We start from the raw sequence: 25,379 nt of genomic DNA, 5'->3' as shown, positions 1-25,379 counted from the left end.
TTCTCCCTGCTGAGCAGAGTCTCACTACCCTGTGTACGAGGGCAAAAGGCTCTATTTCAGAGTGATTTGTTGGGCAGCGCTCTTTTGGAAACAGCACATCCTCTAAGTCTTACTTTTAACCAGTATACACAGAGCTTTCCATATCAGCGATGTCTGAAGGTGCCTGTCTCCCAGACAGAGCATCTGGGGAGCTGAGAGCTGGCTCAGCAGGCAAACATTTGATGTGCAAGTATGAGGACCAGAGATCAGATCCCTACAGTAAATAGGCAGTTGTGGAGGCTGCCTGCAATCTCAGCACCCTCTGGGGAGGTGCAGGCTCAGGATCCCTGCAGTGGGCTGGCTATCTAGATTGGTTGCATCCTTGGCTAAGCCCTGGGTGCAAGTGAGAGACCCTGCCTCAGTATATAAGGTGCTATCTTAGGGTTTCTATTGCTGTGATAAAACACCACAACCAAAAGCAACTTGGGCAGGAAAGGATTTATTTTAGCTTGTACCTCCACATCACAGTGAGGGAAGGTAGGGCAGGCAGGAACCTGGAGGCAGGAAGTAAGAGGCAGAGGCCTCCGAGGAACCCTGCTTCCTGGCTTGCTTATCTTGTTTTATTATTAGTATCTAGGACCATTTCCCCAGGAGTGGCACCCTTCACAGTGAGTTGGGACCTCTGACATTAATCATCAACCAAGAAAGAGTACAACAGGCCAATCTGGTGGGAGGCATTTTTTCAACCGAGGTTCATTCTTCCAAAATGACTCTATCTTGTGCTGAGGTGATGTAAAAGTAGCCAGCAGGTGAAGAGAAATTGAGGAAGACACTGGATGTCAACTTTAGGCTTCTGTTGCACCCATGTGCAGAGACACGCACACAACGTTGGAACATGTATATGCACATTTGCATACCACACACAGAGGCATGATTATTCCTCAAATTCACCTCCTATTTCTGCAATCCTCAACCGTGTCTACGTGTCATCTTAGTCATCTTGCAGAAGCCTGAGCATTCTGTGGGATGTGTTCCCAGGGAAGTCTTCTCCAAACATCTGGCTTGGCTTGAGACAGCCACGGAGCCACGGAGCCACGGAGCCACGGAGCCACGGAGCCACGGAGCCACGGAGCCACGGAGCCACTGTTCCATACAAGGATACCAGTAACAACACTCACCTTTTAGATAAGTGACAGGGTTGTACTTCAGCACTTAGCTTCCTACCCATGGGTGAACCTCACTGGTAAAGTAACTGTGTGGAGTGGGGACTTTCCAGATCTGTGGCTACCAGAAATAGATCTGGTGGTCCCTGCCTGACTCCTGTAATTATCAGCACGACCTTGGACATCTCTATAGAAGCATGCCACATAGAAGATGCAAACAAACCTAGATGACCCCATGGTGAGCATCAAGCCCCCTTCTTGGTTTACAGAGAAGCCATTTTTTAACGTCGATGCCCCATGATGACCAGCATGGTACATGTAGTTGACAACAGTGTATATTTCAGACGGACTGAGAAAGGATCATTCAAATGTTTTAACCACAAGTAATGCTAATTATCAACTCTAGAGGCTGAAGCAGGAGGATCACAAATCTAGGGCTGGCCTGGGCAACTTAGGGGACCCTGTCTCAAAAGTCAAAAAAAAAAAGATGGCTCTGGGTGCAACTCACTGTGAAGCACTTGGTAACCAGTAACTACGTCAAATCAGTCAGTCACTGTCAAAAACAAGTGAGATGGTACATGTCTGTAATCCCAGCGACCCAGAAAGCTGAAGCAGAAGGTCCACAAATCTGATACCGGCCTGGATATCCCAGCATGAACCTGCCCTAAAATATTTCTAAAAGGACATGAGTGGGGCTAGGAAGGAAATTCAGCCAGGAAAGTGCTTGACATCTAAGAATGAGAACCCAAGTTCTACCCCCAGCACCCACATAAGAAGACAGGTACAGTGGCCCATGGCTGAGATCCCAGCACTTGGGGGTGGGGGGTTCCTGGGGATGCTGGACAGTCAGACTAGCGGAATCATTGAGATCCAGGTTTAGTGAGATACCCTGTCTCCAAAAGTAAGGGGGGTGGGATAGAGGAAGATGCCCTATGTTGGCCTTTGACCTTTGACCTTCGATTGATCTAGTGTCAAATCTCAGACTCAGTGGTAGAACAAGACTGAACCCCAGCCCACCAAACAAATGAACTGCCCCCATAACTGGATTCTCCATCAGCGTCTGTCTCTGTGTCTGTCCCTTGGTAGTTGGAGACTATTGAGGATACCACTTCAGATCTTAAGGTGGCAGCCACACCACCCCGACCTCCTTCTTTGGGTTCTATCGAGCCCATTGTCCAGTGGCCTCTTTTGCCTTTGGTCCTTGCCTGTCACCTGTGGATGCAGAGCACAGCCAGGCAGACCTCTATCCTGTTGAACATTTGCCTCCAGAGCATATTGTTGAGCGAGAGCCGGGAGCATGAAGGGCCTGCCCTTGGATGAGGGTGTTATTGCCTCAAGCTGCAGGGGCCTGAGTCCCAGAAGGGTAACCTGGAAGGGTGGGCAAATGGGAATCGGGTCTGAGGCTTGGAGAGTGGTGGTTACATAACACCCCGCCTCTCCACCAGCCACCCTTGCTCAGATCCCTACTGTCTCTCTAGTGCCAGCCCCAGGACACCAGGCTCAGCTCCTTCCCTCCACTGCAGGTGAGTCGTTGATCATTCTGCTGAGAGCAGAAGCTATTTAAAGAGCCATGTGATTCCACGGCTGAGTCACAGTGAGCTGGACCCGAGGCTGGGCAGTGCAGATGCCCGGTACTGTATTGTAGTCGGTCACGGTGGCCTGCCTCAGACCTCAGCAAGCCAGCCCAGAGGCGCTCTATTGTACCTAATAGGATGAGATGGGACCCTGATAGTGCCACCGCCACCTTGCAGCCCACATGATTACCGTGGCCATCCACTGGCCAGCCACAGTGGGACTTACGTGAAAGCTCTGCTGCTGTGTGACCTTGGGGGGAGTTGAACAACCTGTGTGAGCTTCCGTGCCCTCATTTGTAAAGTGGGGTTAAATAGCTACATCGTCTAGTAGGAGAGGAGGTGAATATGGCTGTGTGCGGGAAGCCTGTACCACAAACCCAGGCTCGTAGCAAGCAAACAACAGGTAGAAACTTGAATTTAAATGATTGAGTAAAATGGGTGGAGCCCTGTGGACTACATTTCCCATGCTTCCCAGTTCCTACCTGGGACAGACTGGAATGCTTGTGGGCAGGATGAAGGAGAGCCTGCTTGCATTTCTGGGTCCCCTGCCTCCCTCCCCTCCAACCTTTCTGTGCTGGGGCCTCCTCTTGCCAGTGCCAGCTTTGCCTTGTGACCTGACCCGGGGTTCTTCTCTCTGTTCCAACACTTAGGAACAATTCTGGCTTCTTTGTGTGTGCATATGTGCATTTTGGGGGGGAATGTGTATGCATGTGTGCACGTGGAGGACAAAATCATCCTTAAGTGTCAATTCTTCAGGCACTGTCCACCTTGTGTTTGGAGACGGGCTCTTGTGCTGAGACCTAGGGCTCACCACGTTTGCTGGCAAGCAAGCCCAGATATCCTCCTGCCTTCCCAGGGTGGGGCTGGGATTATAAGCATTCAACACCAGGTAGGCTTTTAAGTGGTTTTGGAGGGTCAAATTAAGGTCCCACGATTGTGCAGCAAACACTTTACCAATGGAGGCATCTTCCCAGTTGCCAAGTGTGGCTTCTTGCTGTGTGGCTGGCCTCTTCCTCCTCTCTTGAGTCCTGGTCTTTCCCATCCCCAGTCTCCAATATCAAGTCTCCCCTGATTGGAAGCTAAGAGTCTATCTCCCTGTTTGGCGTCCCACCCGATACCTTCCTGTGAGTATGGCCTTGGGATCTTCAGATTCTGAGTAACAGGCTATCTTTGCCGAATTGTCTGAGCCTTGAAGAGACTTTACCCTGCCCTGGAAGGGTTCTTCTCCGTCTTTGCTTTGAGGGAGAAAAGTCACCTTCTGCACTCTTCTTATTCACTAAGCATTTTCCATCCATCAAACACTCTGCTGCTTGTCTGCCTGGTCCCAGCTGCTCTGAGAAGAATGAGTCTGTGGGGAGTCAGAAAATGCTTGCCCCGCAGGAGGAGGAGCAGCACTTCTGTGGGGTGTGTGTGACCTGAGTGGGGACATGAGCCTCTCAGGTCCACATTTGGAGTTCTACATAAGGAAGTCAAGTTTTTGTGAATTTTGGTCCTAAGACATCAGGAAGGCTGTAAGCTGTTTTTGCTTTTGCCCAACAAGGGTGGGGTCTGACAAAGACCCCACAGGCAGGATCAAGGTTTTCTCCCTTCAGGAGTTTGCTCAAAGGCTGTCTTTTCTACTTACTCCAAATGGAAGTGTCTGACCTGGTACACACTACCCACCCACCTAAGTGATTGTTTCTTGCCATGCTCAGTACTTAATTGTGTGTGTGTACGCGTGTGCGCGTGTGCATGTACACATGTGAGAATGTGTGCATGTGTGCTGTGTGTATGCACATATAGGGGTGCATGCATGTGGAGGCCAGAAGTTAACATCTGGCCTTCCTTGATTGCTTTTTGCCTTTTTTTTTTTTTTTTTTTTTTTTGGACAAAGTCTCTCAGTGAACTTGTAGCTCATCCATTTGGGGAGTCTGAGCTTCCAGCACCCCCCTCCCCATTTCTACCCCCCAGTACAGGGCTTATGAACTTGTGCTGACAAGAGTGCCATGCCGTCTCTTCACTGGTCTAAACTTAAGTCCTCATGTGTGGCAGGCTCTTTACCGACTGAGCCACCTCCCCAGCCCAGGGTCTAGCAGGTTTTGACTGAATTAACAACTGCCTTCGTGACAATACAACACAAACTTTTTTTAATCTCGCAGATTTCATGGGCATCTCTGGTAGCCTTTAACCTGCCACCTCTCTGAGGTTTCTCCCCAACTCCTGGCTCATCCCCTCCAGGGGTGAGGTGAGTGTTTTCCTTGTAGTCTAATTAAGAAGCTGCAATGGAAAATGCTACCATCTAGCTTTGAAGCAAACTTTCCTTTCTTTAAAGAACAAGCAGAACCCCTACTGAATTCTGTGCTGCGGTGAAATTAGTTTTCCAAAGCAGCTGTGGAAGCTAATTTGTGTGTTGCTGTCAGCGGGAAGCTTTGAAATTAATTGTCTTTGCCAACCTCACTGAGATCTAACACGGTACGTTTAATGCATGAGCCTACTCCTTCCCTACCCGTGTCTGGGGACGGAGAGACCTGTCTCCTTCTCCCTCAAGAAGGAGAAGGGGGTTGGTGTTGACTTCAAATTTAAGATGGGGGAAAAAAACTGGCAGCAGAAAGAAGTGTCTGAGTGGGGGTGGGGTCATAGAACTTGGATTCTAGAGACTGCTCTGGTGTTTGTGGGTAGGGAGCTTTCTGTGTGTTTGCGTGGTACTGTGTATGCTCACACATGTGTAGGTATGTGGAGGCCAGAGATATCAAATGTCTTGTCTCAGCCATTCTTCACCCATATGCTAAAGAAGGGTCTCTCACTGAGCCCAGAGCTTGGCCCTTCAGATGGTCTAGCCAGCCAGCCTGCTTCAGAAATGCCCTGCTTCCACCTCCCAAGCCCTGGGGGGGGGGGGTCATGGGAGAGCTTCTATGCCCTCTGACTTTTATGTGTGTGCTGGGGACCTGAACTTGTGTCCTCATGCTTCTATGACAAGCCCTGTACCCACCGAGGTACCTTCCCATCTGGCCAGAATCCTCCAAGCAGCGTCATCGGATGTAGCTTTGATAGACTTTATTGTTTCAGGTGACATTGTTATGCAAGCGTACATTATTACAGTCTCTGTCACTTAATGTCAGCGGCACATTCTGAGGAATGTGCCTGCAGGTGACTTCAGGTGACATGCTTACATTAAAATGGTTTCAGTGTTGCCAGGGAATGAGATGGCTGTATCGTCAGACACAGATTCGTAAGGGGTCACGTGGCTTGTTGTTGACTGTAATCTCTATAAAGGTGCAGTGTTCATGTTTGGATGTGAAATGTTCCAACATGCCTTTGAGTTTAAATATTTGCTTCCTCAGTGGCTGTTTTCAGCCAATTGGCTTCTTATAGTTCGGGAGAGCACTGCAACTATTTATTTCACATGGAACCATGTGTCTCCTTGTTGAACAAAACAAGGTGGGGTAGGAGTTGATGGCTTCTCTAGTGGAAAGTAGATTTTATTACAGGATTTGGGGTCTACAGAGAGAGCTCTGAGGTTCGGTGGCTGTGTGTCCTGGGAGGGTTGTGTGTGAGGTCATGTCGTTCCTCGCTGGAGTCTTGCTGCATCTCCCCAGCTGCACACAGGTGATACTAGCACAGGGCTGGGGAGGGGCTAAGAGAAAAGAGCAGACAGTCCAGTGTCCCTCCCTGTCCCACTGCCCCTAAGCGACCTCTTGGTTTTCTCACTGAGGATCTTTCATTCCTCCATATCTACTTACTCCTGTCTTTAAAAGTCAACTGGCTGAAACTAGCCACGGGGCCTTACATGTATAATCTCAGCACTTGGATGGGTAAGGAAGGAGGGTCAAATGCACTGAGGCCAGCCTGTGCTACAAAAAAGAGCCTGCCAGAAATAAGTTTTTTTTTTTTTTTTTTTTAAACGAGGGGGGAAAAGGAAGGAGGGAAGAAGGGAATAAATCTGCTAAACATAATTGGTGGCTTTAATTATTTACTTTATTTTGCTTTTATGGTTTTTAATGGTAGAAAAACCTCAAAGCTGTAAGGAATGGAGAAAATAGAGCGTCCAAGTTCTTCCAGTCTTCGTCCATCTTGAATACTTATCCGCTGATCTAATTTTTTTTTTCTGTTGCTGTAACCAATACCTTGACAAGAAAGCAGCATGGGCTTAAGTCTTACCTTTTCTGCCTCCAAGCTGTGCCACCTCTCCAGACATCAGATTTCTTGTCTTCGACAGCAGCACCCACTATGTGTGAGCACCTAGTGGGTCCAGTCAGGGTTGCTGTGGTTTAGCTGGTGAATCTCCCATGGGCTTGTGTGCTGGGGGCTCGGTCCCTGCTCATGAGACTTTTTCTCCTAGGCTTGTGTGGGATCTGAAACAGGAGGAGAAAACTTCTAAGACATAACACTGGGAATGGTGTTTCAAACAGAAAAAGAAGTAAAATGTGGACTCAGCTCCCTGTTGCAAGGCCCTCTTTTTCTTGCCCAATGTGAGGTCTTATCCCAGCTTTGAACTTGGTTTCTGGTCCAGATTGAGCTTATGTATTTTCTTCACTTTCAGCCCTTCTGTCTTTTCCTCCTTAAAGAAGAGCCATCCTCATTTACAGGCAGATGGAATGGAAGGGAGAGGAAATGTTTTTTTTTTTTCTCCCTACTTTTCAACATCTTAATGCTTTGAGGAGAAAGATTAAAGCTCTTTAGAGAAAGTAGGGGTGCCTTTTCTAAAATGATGCTTGCATTTGCTGTTTCAAAGTCTCTTCCTGTTAATCGCACTGGATGAGAGTAAAGACCATCAGCCAAACTCTTTGGTCAAATTAAGCAAGCTTTATTTTCTGTCAGACAGGGTTATCTCCCTAAACCGGGGTTTAAGAAAATATCACTGAGCACAGGAGAAGCTGGGGTTTACATTAGCGCCCCCCCCCCCCCCCCCAGATTGCAAGGGTAGGGTTTTTTTTCAAGTTTGAGGGCTTTTCCAGAGGGGTTTTGCTTACATGGGAACTTGCCTAAACATTTCAAAATTATTTGACAGAACATCTTATCAGGGTGGCGGTCAGGATACAGAGCACAGAACATGTCAAGTTCCAGAAAATGTGTCAAGGCACTGTTAAACCCAAGTTTCACAGAAAACAGGAACGAACTGGTTTTGACCTCGTAACAAGATGGCCTTTAAGATGTAGTCACGCTGATCCATCACTTCCTTCATGTCCTGGTGAGGACAGAGTCATACATTCTCACACCCTCATCTTACCCACCACACATGTATACTGCTGGGAGAGTGGCTGGGGCAGGCAGAGGCTGCTGGGAAGGGAGGTACGTAAGGGAGGGCAAGTGAGGATGTCACAGGCGCGCTGTGACAGAGGAACAAGCCACGGTATGAAAGAGAAGTTTAGATAGACCGATAACTCCATATATCGAAGGGTGAAGGCTTAGATGAGCTCTCCACCCGCCGCCATTCATGTGTGTTGTACATGTGCAAGGTTGATGTCAGGAGCCATCCTTATATATATATTGAAGGGTGAAGGCTTAGATGAGCTCTCCACCCGCCGCCATTCATGTGTGTTGTACATGTGCAAGGTTGATGTCAGGAGCCATCCTTATATATATATTGAAGGGTGAAGGCTTAGATGAGCTCTCCACCCGCCGCCGTTCATGTGTGTTGCACATGTGCAAGGTTGATGTCAGGAGCCAGCCTTAATCATTTTCTACCTTATTTAGTGAGGCCAGCTCAGTCAAACCCAGAGTCTGCCTGGATGGCTCATCTCACTGGTCAACTTGCTCGGAGGGCTCATCCCCGTAGGTTCATCCTCTGGGATTACAGGCAGGCTGCCACACACACACACCTGGCATTTATGTGGGCTCTGGGCATCTAAATTATGGTTCTTATGATAACTAAGCAGACCTTTTGCCACTGAGCCACCTTCCTAGCTTTTGATGGTAGGAAGTGGTTGGGATGTGTGTGTGTGTGTGTGTGTGTGTGTGTGTGTGTGTGTATTTTTCAATCAGTGGAAAATTCTCAGATTGTCACTGGCATATGGAAGATTAGAGTCCAGCTGGGTGTGAACTGTAACATTTACTGAAGGAGGCCATTAAACCTATATCCAGCTGCCAGTGACCTGTGAAGGGCCGGGGGCCCTGAAGAGTGAGTTCAGAGAACCAGACGAAGCTCTGGGAATTTCTCTCTGGTTTATGGTGCTCCAAAGAGACTGAGATTCTTTGGCCTCAGGTCCTTGCTGTAGCTTCTTGACTGTTTAGCTTGCAAGGTTTGGTTTGATGAGGCTGAAAACAGTTGGAAAAAAATACATTCTTCATTAAGAACAAAGAGTTCTGGTCCACACCTCTAATGCCAGTGCTGAGAAGATTGGGAGTGCTAGGCCAGCCTGGCCTAGCACTTTCCTCCAAAAGAAGAATAATAAACTTATAGTTTTAAATCCAGTAAGTATCAGGCACTGTGCTGGTCCTTAAGGACACAGGACTAGCAGTTCTGTGGGGTCCAGAGAAGCAGGGATAGAAGAGACATTTATATTGCTTCAGATTGGGGTGGGGAATTTATTCATTTTTAGATTATGACACATTCATATATTTCGTGGAAAATGACCATGAAAGAAATAATTTAAAGTGGAATTTCTAAGTCCATGGTGAAAGATGTAAAAGGAAGGAAAAGGCTGAAGAGGAAATCATGGAAAAAGCAAAGTGAAGAAAACCCAAAATATGATGGCAGAAAGAATCTCAAATGGAATCCCAGTGACAATAAATATTAATGGCCTAAATTCATCAGGTAAAAGATAGAGATCGATGAAGGGATGTGGTGGTGGGGAACTTAGCTGTGTCATTTTCTCAGTTTATATTTTAAATACTTCTTACCTGGATAGGATGGATACTTGTCACATTAATTACTCATTAGCATTTAGACATATATAACATAAAAACAGAAGTTTGTTTTCAGGAATGGATTTATTTGTCAAACATCTTTTCTCCACTACTTAATGCTTCTCCCTTTCCTGAGGGGCTTTATAATATAGCAGGAACTGAGATAATTTTACAGACTAAGAATGAGGGGCAGGAGGGAAAAGAAAGGGAAGGGTGCTTACTGAATTAGGTACTGACTGGTCTTTAAAAAGTATATCACATTTATTGTGTTTATTGTGTGGGCACATGTATGCTATAATGCAGTAGAGGTTAGAGGACAACCTGTGGGAGTCAGTCCTCTCTTCTACCATGTGGATCCCCATGATCAAATTCAGACCATCAAGCTTGGTGACCTTTTATCTGCTGAGCCATCTTGTCAGCCCCTGGACGGTTTTAAAAATAGAAAGTGGCCTAAAGTACAAAGGTATATCCAGGTATAGCTTACTAATCAAATACACTGTGGTGTCAGACAGACGTAGTTTAATTAGGCCTTATTGAATACCTGCTGTGGAATAGGCGATTAGCAAATCACTGCCTCATTATATCAATACCGACTGCTACAACAGTGTAAGAAGCAAACACAAAACCCCAGTGTCTCTACAGAGATGCATATGGTATTTCTCCATAGTCTATAAGATACCTGAGCTGACCTGTATCAGCAGTGTGGGCAGTGGTTCTCAACTTGTGGGTTGTGACCCCTTTGGGGGTGGGACAGCCCTTTCTCAGGGGTCACATATCAGACAACCTACAAACAGATATTTACATTACAATACATAACAGTAGCAAAATAACAATTACAAAGTAGCAACAAAGTAAGTTTATGGTTGGGTGTCACCACAGCAGGAGGAACTGTATTAAAGGGTCACAGCTTTATTATTGTCGTATTAGGAAGGCCAACAACCACTGGTATAAGATCCGGCTAATCTTGCTGGATCTTGCTGTGACTCTGGGCACTGGCTGGTCTGAGGTGGTTGTGGATTGTCTTCTAGCAGACCAGTCTGGACCATGGTAGAGGCCAGGATCAAAGACAGAGAGGGCAGGTATTAGATGCTATGAAGCCTTGGACAGTCCAGGAGTATTTACTGGCTAGAGCATGGTACAGGCTGAACCAGATTCAAGGACTGGAGAAACTGACTCTGCCTCCATGGACCAATCTGCAAAGTCATATGGCTGGGAACATGCACAGTTAGAGAAAGCATTAGGCCCTTTATTTTTGTGGCTGACCTATCATGCTCTTGTAGTTCTGTGAGGCCTGTTGGAAGACCTTTCCATGAGATGACACTGTGCACACATAAGAGTGGCTTGGAGCCAGGTCTGCAAGAGTCTTTCAAAAGATGCAACCTCTGTCAGGGCTGTGTCACTGTTGCTGTGGCCACTGGTCTATGCTGTCCTGTCCCTGGATCTGGGGTTGAGGATTCCAGTCCCCACAATGGCTTCATTGGCTTCGCTGCTGTCTGTCTGCCCCACTCCTTTTTTTTTTTTTTTTTTTTTTTTTGGAGCAAAGCAGACAGTGAGGCTTTCCTGCTGTTCCTGAACAGTAATGTCTTTAGCCACTCGCTGTCCAGACAGCTAGGATGGCAATCTATTTAAAGAACATTTCGGTAGCTTCTTCCATGGCTACCAAAGCTGTGCCAGGGACAGAGATGTATCTGAAACAGGAATTCAAAGGCCCTGGCATACAACAGACCCACCCCACCTAGAGAGGGGAGAGGAATTTCCCGGGGACATTTGCTTTCCTCCTGTTCACTGGACCATGAATGAGTTCTTTATTTTTATTTCCTAAAGGAGAGAGATTGAGTCTGAAACAGGCTACAAATTGTCAAAGTGTCTCTGGCCTGCTTAGGATACCTTATTGGAGTGCTTTTTTCATGAACTCTCTTTACGTTGAAGCTGGGTGGGGTTGGGGGCTCGTCCGGGTTTGACTGTGCTGCGCTTTGTTTATCCCCTGGCCACGTCACCAGGGTCCCCTTACACCACACAGGATGAACCTAAAATGTAACTGATTTTACAGATGTGACGTCAGCTTCCCTTCCATATGGGAGGCGCCGGCGTTCCCACAGAGAACCCACACTCAGGGAGGAGAGCCGAACGAATGTATCAATAGACACTCCGCAGCTCTCAGCATCTTAAGAAGGAGGAAACCCCCTCTCTCCAGAAATGCCAGGGAGCAAATGTGGTACTGAATCATCAGAAAACAGACAGATTCTCGTCCCTCTTATTTTTAGAAGCCGCTGTCTAGGTACTGGGAGCAGTGGAGAGGGGGAGATTATATTTGGAAGGCCTAATTTGGGAGAGGCTGGCTTTAAAAAGCCAACAGGCTCCCATGGAGGCTGCTTGTCTTCTCTCCTTCTCTCTGTCAGGCTGAAGCCATGTAAGCAGATTGCGTGCAGAATCAAACAGATCCATCTTGCCTACCCTTGATGTTGGTTTGCCTTTGTAGTTTCCCAAAGCCATAGTCTCAACTTCGGGCTGTCATCGGGAAGAAATGGTGCCAGGGACTTTGAGTTTTAAAAAGTTTGGGATGGCTGACTCAAAGAGGATAAAGCAAGGGGGAGGGGGAGGAGGGAGAGGAGGGGGAGGAAGAAAAGGAGGAAGGGGGAAGAAGAGGAGGAAGAAGAGGAGGAGGAAGGGGGAGGAAGAAGAGGAGTAAGGAAGGAGGAAAAGGAGAAGGAGAAAGAGGAGGAGGAAAGGGGAGGAAGAAGAGGAGGAGGAGGAGGAAGGAGGAGAAGAAGGAGAAAGAGGAGGAGAAGGAAGAGGAGGAGGAAGAAGAGGAGAAAGAGGAAGAGGAGAAGGAAGAGGAGGAGGAAGAAGAAGAGGAAGAGGAGGAGGAGGAGGAAGAGGGTGAGAAGAAGAAGAAGAGGAGGAGGAAGAGGAGGAGGAGGAGGAGGAGGAGGAAGAGGAGGAGGAGAAAGAAGAAGTGGTAGTAGTGATTTGTGTTGTGGAAAAGTATAGGAGCTTCAGGCATGGCTGGATCCAGGTCCTCAAACATTAGCATTAGGACTCAGTTTCTATTGCTCTTTTACAGAGATTTTGGTCTCAGCCACAGGATACAAACAAAACCTTCAGCCATTGCAGGCTTACTTTCCAGCCACTTAGTGGCTGCAATAAAAAGATGGGTTCTCCATTCATGTAGCAGTGCCCTCTTTTAATTCCAGAGCTCAGAAGGCAGAGGCAGCCAGATCTCTGTGAGTTCAAGGCTAGCCTGGGCTATCTACTTCCTCATATATCATATAGTGCCAAAAATAGAAGGGCCTCTCCTCTCTGTTTCTCCTCCCTCCCTTTGTTTTCAAGACAGGATCATGCTACATTCTATGTCTATGTAGCCCAGGATGGCTTTGGACTCATTATGTAATGTACCTCAGAAATGCCTTGAGCTTTTGTCCTGTTTCAGCCTCTCTACTGTTGGGATTACAGGCCTGTGCCACCATGCCTGGCTCCCCTCCATCCCCATTTCTAACGCTGAGGATGGAAGTCAGGGCCTGAGCTCTGCCCCTAACCTACGACACAACCTCTCTAAGAATTCAACAGAGTTTTAGATCAGAATCCCATTCGCTTGCCGAGGATCTCTTGACCACCTTTCTCTACTAATTGTATCTGTGGGGGTAAAGTACATGAGTGGGTAGTGCTCAGGCCCACTGGGAACTGGGTGGGTGCTTGGCAACAAGAGTGGTCTCAGGGACAAGGTGCTGCAGACAACAGCCAGGGTGCCAGCATTTAGTTTGAGGCCTGAGGGGCCTGCAGGGCCTGCGGGGAGGGCTTCAGAGCCTGGGCAGAGTGGAGAGGGAAGGACGGCTGGGTGGGGGTATCTTGGAGTCCCTTTGGGCTAAAGATGTTTCAGGAATGCACGAGAAGCCCTCCAGCCCCATCCCTGTCAGAATAGTCTTCCCCGCACCCTCCAGGAAGAGGCCCGCTCTAACGTCCCCGCTGCAGGCAGCTATCAGCCAGAAGTTGCCCACAGAGGCATGGCCTCATTCGCGCCGATGGGTTTGAGGGCTGTGCAGCTGGAGCCCCTGGTCCATGAGGCTCCCTGTGCTGGGCATCTGGGAGGTGCTTTCTTATGGCAGCCATAGATAATAATCTGTAAAGTGCCTCTCGGATCCAGAGCAATGTATGTAGCTGTTAGCTCAGGGTTTGGGGGGGGGGATGGGAAAACTGAGGCAAGAGAGATTGCAACTTCTTCCCAGGACTTTACACCCCACTGGTGGCTCTTCACCCTCTTCTTTGCGATGGAACAAATAGTGTTTCCTCGAACCTAAGGCCATCTGGTACCTCTGGGTGCGACTTCTCTTTGGAAACAGGGTCTCCGTGGATGTAATTCCACGGGCTAAGATGAGGTCATCCTGGATTGGGGTGGACCCTTACCACAGACTGATTAGTGCTCTTATGTGAAGAAGAGAACTATTCCCAGGCGTGGACAGAGGGGAGGGGACCATGGGACAATGGAGACAGGACAGAGTGGAGCCCTGACTCCAAGCAGCCACCAACCGAAGCCAGAACACAGGCATGGAATGCTGTCCCTCAATCCAACCAAGTCGAAACTGTCGTAGGCTGGGAGATGACTCAGTGGGTCAGGCTATTTCCGGTTTGTGGTTGTTATGAGCTCCCTTGTATGGACATCTGGTTATTTCCTTAGGTTAGATCCCTGGGCAAGCCCTAAGGGTCAGATGCAGGTGTGTGCAGCTGTCCTGTCCATGGCCACCCACTGATATCAGTATGCCTTGCCACTCTTAGGTCAGCGCATCTGCCTATCCAGCCATCTCTCCCTCCTTGCTGCGTTCTGCTCAGGTCAAGTGGGGATCTTGGTACAAGTTCGGCCACTCTCTGCCTTTTCCAAGCTTGCTGCTTATCTCTCATGTTGCGCTGAGATTACATAATCGTGGTGTGGAGAGAGCTCCTGGGAGGGGAGACGCTCCCCAGATGTGCAGTCGATGCTGGGGCAGGGAGTGGGAAACGCTCCTGGCAGCGAAGGGCGGGGTGGTCACGTGGCTTCCCTACTCCCTGCCCTGCTTCCCTAGTCTCCGAGGACTTAACCTTATTCAATATCTTCCTACCTAACCCGACAGAAATAAACCCCCCACAGTTCTGTGGGCTTGCTCACGCTGCTCTGTGACCTAGGGACTCACTCTTGAATCTCTCTTGAGGCCTGACACTCAAAGAAGAAGAGCCTCCATCACCTGTATCTGTGGTTTCTGGGCTAAGATAACGGGTTTTTAAAAAACAGGCTGGGGAGATGGCTCGGTGGATAGGACGCTTTCTGCACAAGCATGAGGATCTGAACTCGGATCCCCAGGACCTGTGTAAAAGCTTAGGTATGGCAGTAGAATGTGTCCACACCTCAGTGCCACAGCCTGGGGGACTTGCTGGCCAGGTGGCTTTGCTGAAATGACTCCAGGTGAAGTGAGAGATACTGTCTCAAAATATTTGGGGAGGGTGGCAGAGAATGATACAAAGTTGATCTCTGGCCTCTGCATGGGCATGCACAGGTACACATATATGCATGCATTTGTGCATGTGCATGCACACACACACACACACACACACACACACTCCAACACACTAAATAACTGTATTAAAAAACATGTAGATACAATAAAACCTAGGAAGAAGGGCTGCAGAGATGGCTGAACAGTTCAGAGCACTGGCTGTTCTTTCAGAGGACCTGAATTTGCTTCCCTTCACCCACACAGGAGCTCAGACCTGCCCCATAACTCCAGTTTCAGGAGTTCCAACACCCTCATATGACCTCTGCAGGCACCAGGCATGCACATGATGTACAGACAGACACCCATGCAAGCAGAACACCCATACTCATGTCGTAAAATAAATAAATCTCCCCCTCTTTTTTTTTTCTTCAAAAGCTGGGGGAGAAATTGGAATTTTCCAGCAAATGTCAACCCATCCATCCTCCATGCCTCGGTGGGCGTGGGGACAGCTGAGCTCATCCCTCGAGTTACTGGTCCTCTGGCAGTGACTTCTTTCTTCTTATTCATTCAGCCCAACCCATCCCCAGCCTCGCTCCATGAGAGGGACCCAGCCCCTCTCCTGCCTTCTCAGCCCAGAGCCTCCCAGATTTGTCCCAAGGCAACAGCACCTCGAAGACTTGAGTTCCTGCCAGTGGCCTTCCTGTACCCGTGACAGATCCCAACTCTGCTAACCGGGAGTGTGTTTGAGCCCCCAGATGGCTCCTTCAGGAGCTTCCAGGAAACACAGACGATCCCAGCAGCAGAATTCTAAGAACTGTTCTCCCTTCAGCATGGAGCAGACGGCCGGTTTGTCTGGGGCTCTGGGCCCAGCTGAGTTAGTGGAAGGCTCAGGGAGGGGGCATGCAGTGGCCACGGGCTCTGCCTTCACTAGCTGTAACTGGTTACAAGTCAGAAAGAGGCGTGAGAGGATGGCAGTGGCTCCCTTCATCTTTCTGCTTTCACACACTTAAGGGTCGGGGGAGGTTCAGTCGATAAGTGGGGACCACAGGAGGACAAACCTAGTTCATCTGGTGGTTGATTCTGAGGCAAACAGCTGTGGTAGGTTCTGGAGATAAAAAGGATACTGACCTGGTGGGTGACCATACTACAAGGAGCTGTTATTCAGTCTACAAACCAGGACTAGAGCACAGAGAGGTTTAGGGACTTTACCAAAGCCACACAGCTCTTACGTGGGGTTTGAAACTTGGCAACTTTGCTCTGAAACTTGGCCCTCTGACCATTTGATGATTCTTATACTTCCCACTACGGATGCCCATCTTTTCTTACCTGACACCGATTTGCTGCTGGCAAAGGAGCACACAGTAGGTCCTTATTTGATGCTGGCAAAGGAGCACACAGTAGGTCCTTGGTGACAGGTGTTTTTTGCTATTTGGTGAACAAGGCCCTCATTCACGGTGACTAGCTCAGTGGAACCTCCCCACCATAATGGAGGCAAACAGGGGAGCCGGTCGACTCTCAGTTCATGGGTGAGAAACTGAGGTTTAGAAAGTATGTCGGCCATGAGGCCAAGGTCACACCACCAGCAGGAAGAGGAGCCAGGAATCCAACTGTCAAGTCCAAGTCCCCAGCAGTGCGCGGCGTCTTGCCTGATAACACCAAACTGGCTGATTAATAAGTAATACGGGCTCATCTGTCTCTGTGAGCCCTGCTGCGGCGCCTCTGTAATTACCTGCCTGTTTCCTGCGGGGGGGGGGGGGGCAGTGAGCTCCCAGGACGAACCCCTTTTCCTGTAAGAAGAATCAGTCTGGCCTTGCAGGCTGGCCCCAGGGGTCCCTGTCTGTCCCTCAGTGCAAGCCTTCTCCTCCTCCCGTTCTTAAGTCTCTGCGTCTTTTTCTTGTTCTGTCTCTGATCCTCCAAGAGGAGCCTGTGGCTGCTGCTTCATTTTCTCCTTGTTCTCTCTGGAGTGGGGAGGTGGAGAGGGCAGTGAACCCAGCCCCGTGGGAGGGAGGCCTTTCCGGTGTAGGGCCTTTAGCTGCACATCGCACATCCTCCCCCCGCCCCCACCTCCCGGCTGTATCCTTCAGAGCAGTTTGATGTGATCGGGTCATTGTGTCCTTTGACCCAGAGGGACACCTAGTCTTAAGCCCCAAGGCCAGTTCAGGCCTCCAACATTCTCACTGGATTGGATGCTGTGGCTCCGGTGAAAAAATGACCACATGTTTGGTGGTTTAAAACGCCCCGGATATGGACGCTACTGTAGTTCCGGGTCAGGGGTCATTTGGTGAAGATACTCTGCTTCACTCCCCCTGGAAGGGAAGGTCTTTCTTGGCCCTTCCAGCTTCTTAAGGATCGGGGCGGGGCTAGGGAGTTTGCTCAGTGGGTAAAAGTACTTAATTCCAAAAGCATGAGAACCTGAGTTGAGATCCCCAGCACTCGAGTGAAAAGCCCATAACCACAGCATGTGAAGGAAGGAGACAAGAGGCTCATGGGGCTTGCTGGCTACGATCCTAACTCCAGGTTCAGTGAGAGACCAGTGCCGAAAGAATAAGGTAGAGCGTCATAGAGCAGGACACCCGTCCTTTGGCTTCTGGTGTGGAGGAGCCTAAACATGCATGTACGTATATACCTACCATACATGACATGTGTGGACCCAGAGTCACCTGAAAAAGAGTTTTGATTGAGTAATTGTCTTTATCAGGCTGTCCTGTGGGCACATCTGTGGGGTATTTTCTTGATTGTTAATTGATCTAGGAGGGGCCAGCCCACTGTGGGTGGCACCATTCCTTAGGCAGGTGGGTCCGGGTTGTATAAAGAAACTAGCTGAGCTGAGCCTGTCAGTGAACCGGCAAACAGCGTTCTCCAGGGTCTCTGCCTCAAGCTCTTGCTTGAATTCCTGCCCTGACTTCCCTCAAGGATGGACTGACTGTAAGCTGAAATAAACCTGTTTCCTCCCCTAAGTGCATTCTTTTAAAAAATGCATTAATTTTTATGCATATGTGTTAAGCGCTTGCATGTATGTCTCTGTATTGCATGAGTGCCTGGTACCAGAGAGGCCTTGGATCCTGAAGAGCTGGCTTGACAGACAGTTGTGAGCTTCCGTCAGAGTGCCGGGAGTCAAACCCTGTCCTCTGCCCAAGCGGTGAGCACTCGTAACTGCTGAGCTGTCTCTCCAGCCTCTCCCCCTTTGTATTGATTTTGGTCAGAGTGTTTACTCATCACATCAGAGCTGAAACTGGAAAACACACGCTCAGCTCATGCATACACACACACACACACACACACATACACACATGTGTGCATGTACACATGCACGTGTGCACACACACAGACATACATGCACGTGTGTGTGCACACACATGTATGCACACACAGATACACACGTGTGTGCACACACATGCACGCACATGTGCATGCATACACACATGCACACATAGTAATAATAATACTGAGCCTGGGAAGAGCCTAGTGTGCAGAGAGCTCACTTGGAGCCATTATGGTCCATCTTGCTGTGGGTGGCTGAGCATCCAGAACAAGGGCAAGAGGATGCAGCTGGTTGCTGCACCCAGCCCCTTGGGATGCTCCTTGAAAGCTTTGTCTTGAATGAAACCTCAGGGAGCAGCCTCAAGGAATCTGATTTCAACGGCAGCGGCTCCCACTGCAGTGGCTGTTGGAGCTCATGGCAGCTGCTGGCTCTGAATGGCTTCTCTGCACACTTGGGGCAGAGGGGGGAGTTGGAGACTGAGCAGGGAGTTGGATAGGTGGGTGAGTCCCCCTGAGAAGAGGATGCGGGTTCCTAGAGGGTGTCTACCCAGGAGGATGCAGACCTGAAGCTTAGCCATATTACTTTATAAATTCTGTGACAGAACCCTATTTCAGTGAAGACTTGGGCTGGAGTCCAGCATTGCAAAAGCAGCTAGAAGCATCCAGTTAAAAGCAGGCTCTTTAGGGTATTTTTTTTTTTTTTTAAACTCTTGCCTGAGAGGTTTAGAGGACCTGATTGGACAAAAAGATGATAAAGACACAGATGTTGTAGACAGATTCCCTCTCCTGTTAGCTGCTGCCTGGCTATGTGACTTTGGGGGCTTCCCTCTCTTCTTCTGGATCTCTCTTCTGAAGCTGGACAGCTTAACCCACCCCATGCCATTATGAAGACACAAGACAGTAGCTGTGGCTAGACGGGACACACAGTAGATGTCTTGGCATTTGGTATATGTTGGTTCTGTTTCTTCCTGAAGAGAGTTGAATCTGAGCCAGGTCTTTGCAGAATACACAGTCCTCATGGCCGAGAAGCCATTCTTGGGGTAGGAACTCCCCAGGATCTGGGGGCTGAGACTCCTGGGAGATATTTGGGTTCTTTCCCATCATCAGCACACAGTGTGACTCTTGTCATTCTGTGAGTTTCTTGGGTGTTTATTCAAATGTTTGTTGAGGGCTTAGTGTGTGTGCTGGGCTTGAGTAGGTTTGGGAACACAGGCTCCGGCATCCTAATGCCCTCAGCTCTGTCCTCCAATCTGCTCACAGGTCTTTGACTAGAAAGATTCTGCAACCCCATTGGGTCCCTTCTCCATCTGCGAAGTGACAGGAATGAATGTGTGCCATCATCTCATCTAAGGAAATACTCAGTGAGGTCTTGCCCCCACACTGAAAGATTCTGTCGAGTGGTCCTGCAGGGCAGACATCCTAGTGGGCACGCTTTGGAATCCCAGCCCTGGGTTTGATCCCTGTGACTGTCACTCACTGTGAAGCTTTGAGCAAGGAATGGAATTTCTTGGGTCCTAACTTCCTTGTTTATAGAACGAGAATGGCAGCTGCCGCGGAGGGGGCACAGAGAACCTCAGATGAGGAGAGCTTCTGGAAGGATGTCTGGAATATAGCAGGTTCCTAATAAATAGCTGATATCACCGCAGCTATCATAGTCAACACTGTAATCATTATCAGCACCACAGTACTGCCGACACCACCACCACCACCACCACCACCATCACCACCATCACCACCATCACCACCATCTATAGAGCCAAGCTCCAAATGGTCTCTCAGATCCTGACAGTCTGAATCCTAGCTCTGTTTTGTTTTGTTTTGTTTTGTTTTGTTTTTTGTTTTTCGAGACAGGGTTTCTCTGTATAGCCTTGGCTGTCCTGGAACTCACTTGGTAGACCAGGCTGGCCTCGAACTCAGAAATCCGCATGCCTCTGCCTCCCAAGTGCTGGGATTAAAGGCATGTACCACCACTGCCCGGCTGAATCCTAGCTCTTAAAGGGAGACTTTAGTGGCAGAGGTAGCGACTTCCCCTGGGCTCTTGATGGGAAACTTTACACATGTGTTCCCAGTGGAGAGAGGGACCTCTCTCACTTTGCTGGGAGGTTCTAAACACCTCTTGGCTTCTTTGGGTTTTGTTGTTCTCTCTGTGCCGTGAGCACTTTCTCGTAGTTGGCAGGAGCTGTACACTGGGGAGCTGAGATGCTGATGTCATGGACTGCATTCCCATTGCATATCTCCCCCACCCCTCCACCTCGGCGATTTATTTCCTGTGTGTAGTGACTTTATCTCAGAGAGCCAGTCTGGTTTGGGGAGATGGGTCTTTGGCAGAGGATCATGTCTGCTCTGGAACTCCTAAGATTCCCAGCTCCATCCCACTCAAACCACATGCTGCAGGTTGGCATGCACCAGCCTGGTTGTCTGTCAAGTCCTTTATCTCCGTCAAAACATTTGAATCAGAGGGTGGGTTATAGATCATGGAATCAGAGCAGCCCCTAGTGTGGGCATTCTTATTGCTACTTTAGACTCGTTTCTCCCCCCCCCCTTTTTTTTTAAATTAGGAAAATGTGGTGGTCGTGTCTTCAGTTTGCAGATGGGACATGGAAATGTTAAGTGCCATTCCCAAGGTTGTGTGGAGCTGGCCCGGGGCTCCCTGAAACCTGTCAGATGTGGTTATTTAAACAAACCACCCTCCCCTTCAGGCATTCCTGGTTTTTATTAGCCTTATTTTTCCTGCTCTCTTCTGAGCCTGAGTTGCAGACTTCAGCAGCAATGTGGATGATCCTGGAAGCCACAGGGAGACGCACAGGTGCTGGTGGAGATCAGGGCTTGTTATAGCTCATTTGATAATATTAGCATAAGTGTGCAGCGAGGTGGCCCGTATGCAGTCTGACAGAACCGTCCCGGTTCCTCTACTCTGGCCTCTTCCTTCCTCTGCTGCAGCCATCCAATAACTTCCCCTGTTCTGTCTGGGGTTAGTGGCCGCCCTTCCCCTCTGCTTGCGTCCTGGTGCTGTCCGTGGTACTGACTGCCAATCGGGATCGTTCTGGGGCGCCCAGCCTCCCCTCCTGGCCTCCCACCTCTCCTCCCGCAGGCAACGCGGCACAATGCATCGCAGTGGGAGGGCAAGCTGGGCTCCCCTGCGCCGGGAAGCGGCTGCCCCTCCCTCTGGATCACACAGGGTTTTTGCAGTAGGTGACAGCAGGATCGGGCACCAGGGAAGCAATTGATTCGTCTACTGCCCGAATCCCAGAGTTGCCTACGCTGCCCAGAGAGGGAGAGAGGAAAGAGAAGAGAGGAAAAAGACTTACAAAACCTTCCATCCATGTGGAGTAGTCTGAGTGAATCAGCTGTACTTAGTTTTCGCCTCTGACGGGGGTATTTCTTTTTTGTCTTGCTTTTTTTTTTCTTTTTCTTTTTGTGCATGATTTAGGGGCATGCGTTCATGTTGGTGCCTTGGTTTTATTTTGGGAAGACCGGGAGAGTCAAATGCACAATTTTCTTTCAGGCATATCTGCTGGTCTTTCAAGCCAAGTCGCTGGGACTTAACATCTCCCCCCGGCAGGGAGTTGGCAAGAATTTGGCTCACGCATTCTGCTGCAATCCTCCGCTGTCCTGGTGAGTGACATTCTTCCAGGTGGTCCTGCAAATGGACTAGGAGATCTCAGGACCCTAACTGAAATGTGCGCGTGCACGAGCTAGGGAGAGGGCAGCAGGGACGGTAAGGCTGTTGAGAACTGAGCATAGTTTTTTTGTTTTTTGTTCTTTTTTTGCCCGCATTCTGTAGGCTTTTATCAGCAACACTCGGGAGACAAATGGGATTTTAGTTCAGTGCCCAGGAAGGAGGCAAGTGTGTGCCTGTTTAGGTGATGTGAGCAAGAGAGTGGCTTCTGCCCAGCTTGTCCTCTTTGTAGCAGAAGCGGAGGAAAGTGATTGGCAGCTCTTGAATGAGTTAACCCTTCACGGTATGGCACAGGGGGCCTTTAAGTGTTTGGATTTGGTGGGTGGTCATCTTGGCCCTGGTTGGGAGAGTCACCTGAGCCTGGAAGGTTAACCCTTGCCTGGGCATCCTGGGCCAGTATTTGCTTAGGATGGGGTTCAGCCTGGGCTCTTCGCCAGGGCTGGCTGAGTAATTGAATTGTGGTGGGTTCTGCAAGCTCAGCTGTCCTGAGATGGGAGAGCAGGGATCCATGAAAGGGCCACCTTTTCTCTTGGCATGAATGGCCAAGCAGTCAGCCGCCTGCCGAACTGTGGATGCTCTAATTTTACAGGTGGTGTCACCTGTAAGAGACTGGATGGGGGGAGGTATGTGTGTGGCTGTGACACAAGGACTCTGTCACTGAGCCCACCTTACCATAGAGAAGGGAAGCATGACATTCCAATACTATGGCCCCAATTCCAGGACAAGCCATGACCCCTATACCAGTTTCCTGCTCTGACATTCCAATGGGGGTAACCCCATTCTTACCTGTTAGTGGGAAACAGAGGTCTCTCACCCCTCAATCCCAAAGCTCGTGTTTAATTTTAAAACGCTTTTGCGGGTAATCTGTGATCTATGGGAGAGGATTCTGCTCTGCTTTCTGCTTTAATTACTTCCTACCTTTTTGGGGGAAATGAAAGTCTTTATTTTTAGCACTGCCATCCACTCCAGCCATCTCTAGCCACTGGAATTCCCTCAGGAAGTTGAAATTGGGAGGTAGGAAGAAGACAAGGTTAGCCCCAGGGACTGGCAAGCTGGAAATGTCAAGAGGGTCACCCAGCCCCAGAGCCATGAGGGGCCGAGGAGCTCAGAGTACACAGGGCAGGACACAGGAGGAGAGAATAGGTAGCCTAGTGGTTAGTGCCAAGGAGAGGGTCCTCTGAAACTTGGTTGCCAATCTGGGTGACCTTGAGGAATCTGCTTTCCTGGGAAGCCATACATATGAATAGAAAGTAAAAAAAAAAAAAAAAAATCTGGCCTGCTTGGATGAGACACTGCAGGCTTGCCCATGGATGACACTTTCAATACTGAACTTTCATGTTCTTTGGTTGGAATGGATTGCGGCTGGACATTGGAGTAGGAGCGGGGGTGGGGTGGGGGGAGCAGGCATTGAGATTCACTGTAGCAATGAGAGCAAATCCTTCAACTTCTGGGCTGTGGGGAGGCTGCAGGGCTTGGAGGTATCAAGGGAGCCCCAGGGGCCCCAGGCAGTGTCACAGATACTGTGGGACATTTCCCTAGTCAACCTCTAGTTTCTAGCCTTGCAGCACAATACAGCCCCTTGGACCAGCCCAGGCCCTGGGCGTCCAGAAAGGAAGGCTTTCTGGCCATCCATCTCCCTCAGGGTGGCCGGGAGCCAGGAGCCTGCCTCCTCCCTGTCACATCTGAAGTGGTGCATTGGGGTGCACCAGTGAGAGAACCTTTTGGAAAGATTCTTGGCCTTGGATCAGGGCCCTTGAGTCTCGGGGCTCTCTTCCCTTTCTGGGCCTCAGTTTCCCCATCAATGCAATGAGTCAGCTGCTCTGGGTGACTAAGGCTCCTTTCAGATCCTCAGGTCTTGATTACAGCTGCTGATGTGGCAAGGGGCAGCCATACTTTTAGGGAGGGTTACTGTTGTTTCCTTCTGATCCCACTTTTTGGTTGGGGGGAGGACCCAGAGAAGGAAAGCGCCTTGTCTAAAACCACACAGCAAGTCATGGTGTAGCCCTCTTGGAATCCACCTTTATGGATATCAAGGCATCCTCTTATTCCTACATCCTGGTAGCCCCCACTTCCTGTACCTGGCCTGGGGCGTGGAAGGGATGGATGCCCTCCAAACCTGTCCTGGGTTGGGAAGCTGAGCCCTAGAGACAGATAAGGTTAATCCTTGTATATGAGGTTTCTCCTGTGCTGTCAGCATGGAGGAGAGGGGCTTCTGCTGCCTTGTTACATCAGTCACTGTGTCTGATGTGTGTTTTGGGGTTGGTGGGTGCTGGGGGGTGGCTTATGGGACATGAGAGTCTTCATTAACACCTTCCGTTTCCTGTATCACTCACAGACCATGGCTTTCTGTCAATCCCACCACCACCCCCATCACCCTATACCCAGCCAACATATGGTCCTGCCTTTTCCTGCAGGAGACTGGGGACAGGGTGGTCCCACAGGCAGACAAGCTGGAGTTGAGGTAGTAGGGTTTATTTCTGTTAAGAGCTGTGGCTGAACATGGATAAAAATAAACCCCGGGACCCAGTAGTGGTGGGCTGGAGCCGAGGCATCTGAATTATTCAGCTGCCACCCAGGATGGAGAGGCTCATGTGTTCAGGGGAGGAGGAGGAGACTACACTGCAGATACAGTCCTTCCTTCCTGTCACCCGCCCCACCTTCGAGTCTAGGAACTGCAGTGTGATCACTGGAGCTGTGTGATTTCGGGCAGGTTCTTAACCTCTCTGAGCCTTAGTGCTTCCTGTAAGGCACATGACGGTGAAACAGTATTGCAGTTACAACCACAGGCTAGACCCCGGGTCCTGGAGCTGAGTCAGCTTAGAACTTGGTTCCAGCACTTTCCATGTGTGTGGTTGCACAGTCCCGGACTTGACTTACCTCATCTGTCACGTCCCTCGTGGCAGTGATGACATTATTAGGACAGTTAAGAGTTAATGCACGCCAGCTGCTTAGCTCTGAGGCTGACAAGGTATAATCGAGCTGGAAACAACCTTGTCTTGGGGGCTGGGGGGTGGGGGATATGGCATCAGTAACAGCAACACTGTTCACACAGAGGCAGGGCCAGGTGAGGGAGAGCCTAGAAGGACACCTCAGTTCAAGGCACAGCTATGAGACCCAGGAGGGAGCAGATGGGCTTGCTAGGGGCAGAGGATTCTGAGGGCTTGCTAGGGGCAGAGGATTCTGAGGCCTCAGTTTCCCCATCTGTGAAGTGGACACAATGACCTTCTCCCTCCAGACTTTAGACATTCCAAGCAAATCCCAGGTCATCATTCAGAGTGGTCCTGGGAGGGTTAAAGAATATCTGTTATCTACAAGGACTAAGGCTCCCTTGGCTCTGCGTACCCCAGAGATTTTGCTGAGTCATCTTGTCCTACAAGCTCAGGGCTGAGCTTTTGATTTTCTTTCTGCTAGTAGTCTTTACCTGGCCTGGTATTCC

The 25,379-nt window shown here is 49.5% G+C and overlaps 1 protein-coding gene across 6 annotated transcripts in view; it reads left to right on the top strand.

Moving 5' to 3' along the window:
• Nucleotides 1-21,254: 21,254 nt before the first annotated feature.
• Nucleotides 21,255-25,379, top strand: part of Rph3a (rabphilin 3A) — a 73,948-nt gene continuing 69,823 nt past the window's right edge. For 3 of the 6 annotated variants that reach the window (XM_076922673.1, XM_076922674.1, XM_076922669.1), the window contains exons 1-2: nucleotides 21,256-21,639; nucleotides 21,770-21,879. The gene's annotated coding sequence lies outside the window, so the exon portion shown is untranslated. Of the gene's footprint in view, nucleotides 21,640-21,769; nucleotides 21,880-22,202; nucleotides 22,227-25,379 lie in introns of those variants that run through there. The other 3 variants (XM_076922671.1, XM_076922675.1, XM_076922672.1) reach the window with 3 other exon arrangements.

The sequence above is a fragment of the Arvicanthis niloticus genome, chromosome 24, assembly GCF_011762505.2.
Source record: "Arvicanthis niloticus isolate mArvNil1 chromosome 24, mArvNil1.pat.X, whole genome shotgun sequence".
In the NCBI taxonomy this organism is placed as follows: Eukaryota; Metazoa; Chordata; class Mammalia; order Rodentia; family Muridae; genus Arvicanthis; species Arvicanthis niloticus.
The sequence above is the reverse complement of the archived record's forward strand: the minus strand, read 5'-3'. Positions and strand labels throughout refer to the sequence as shown.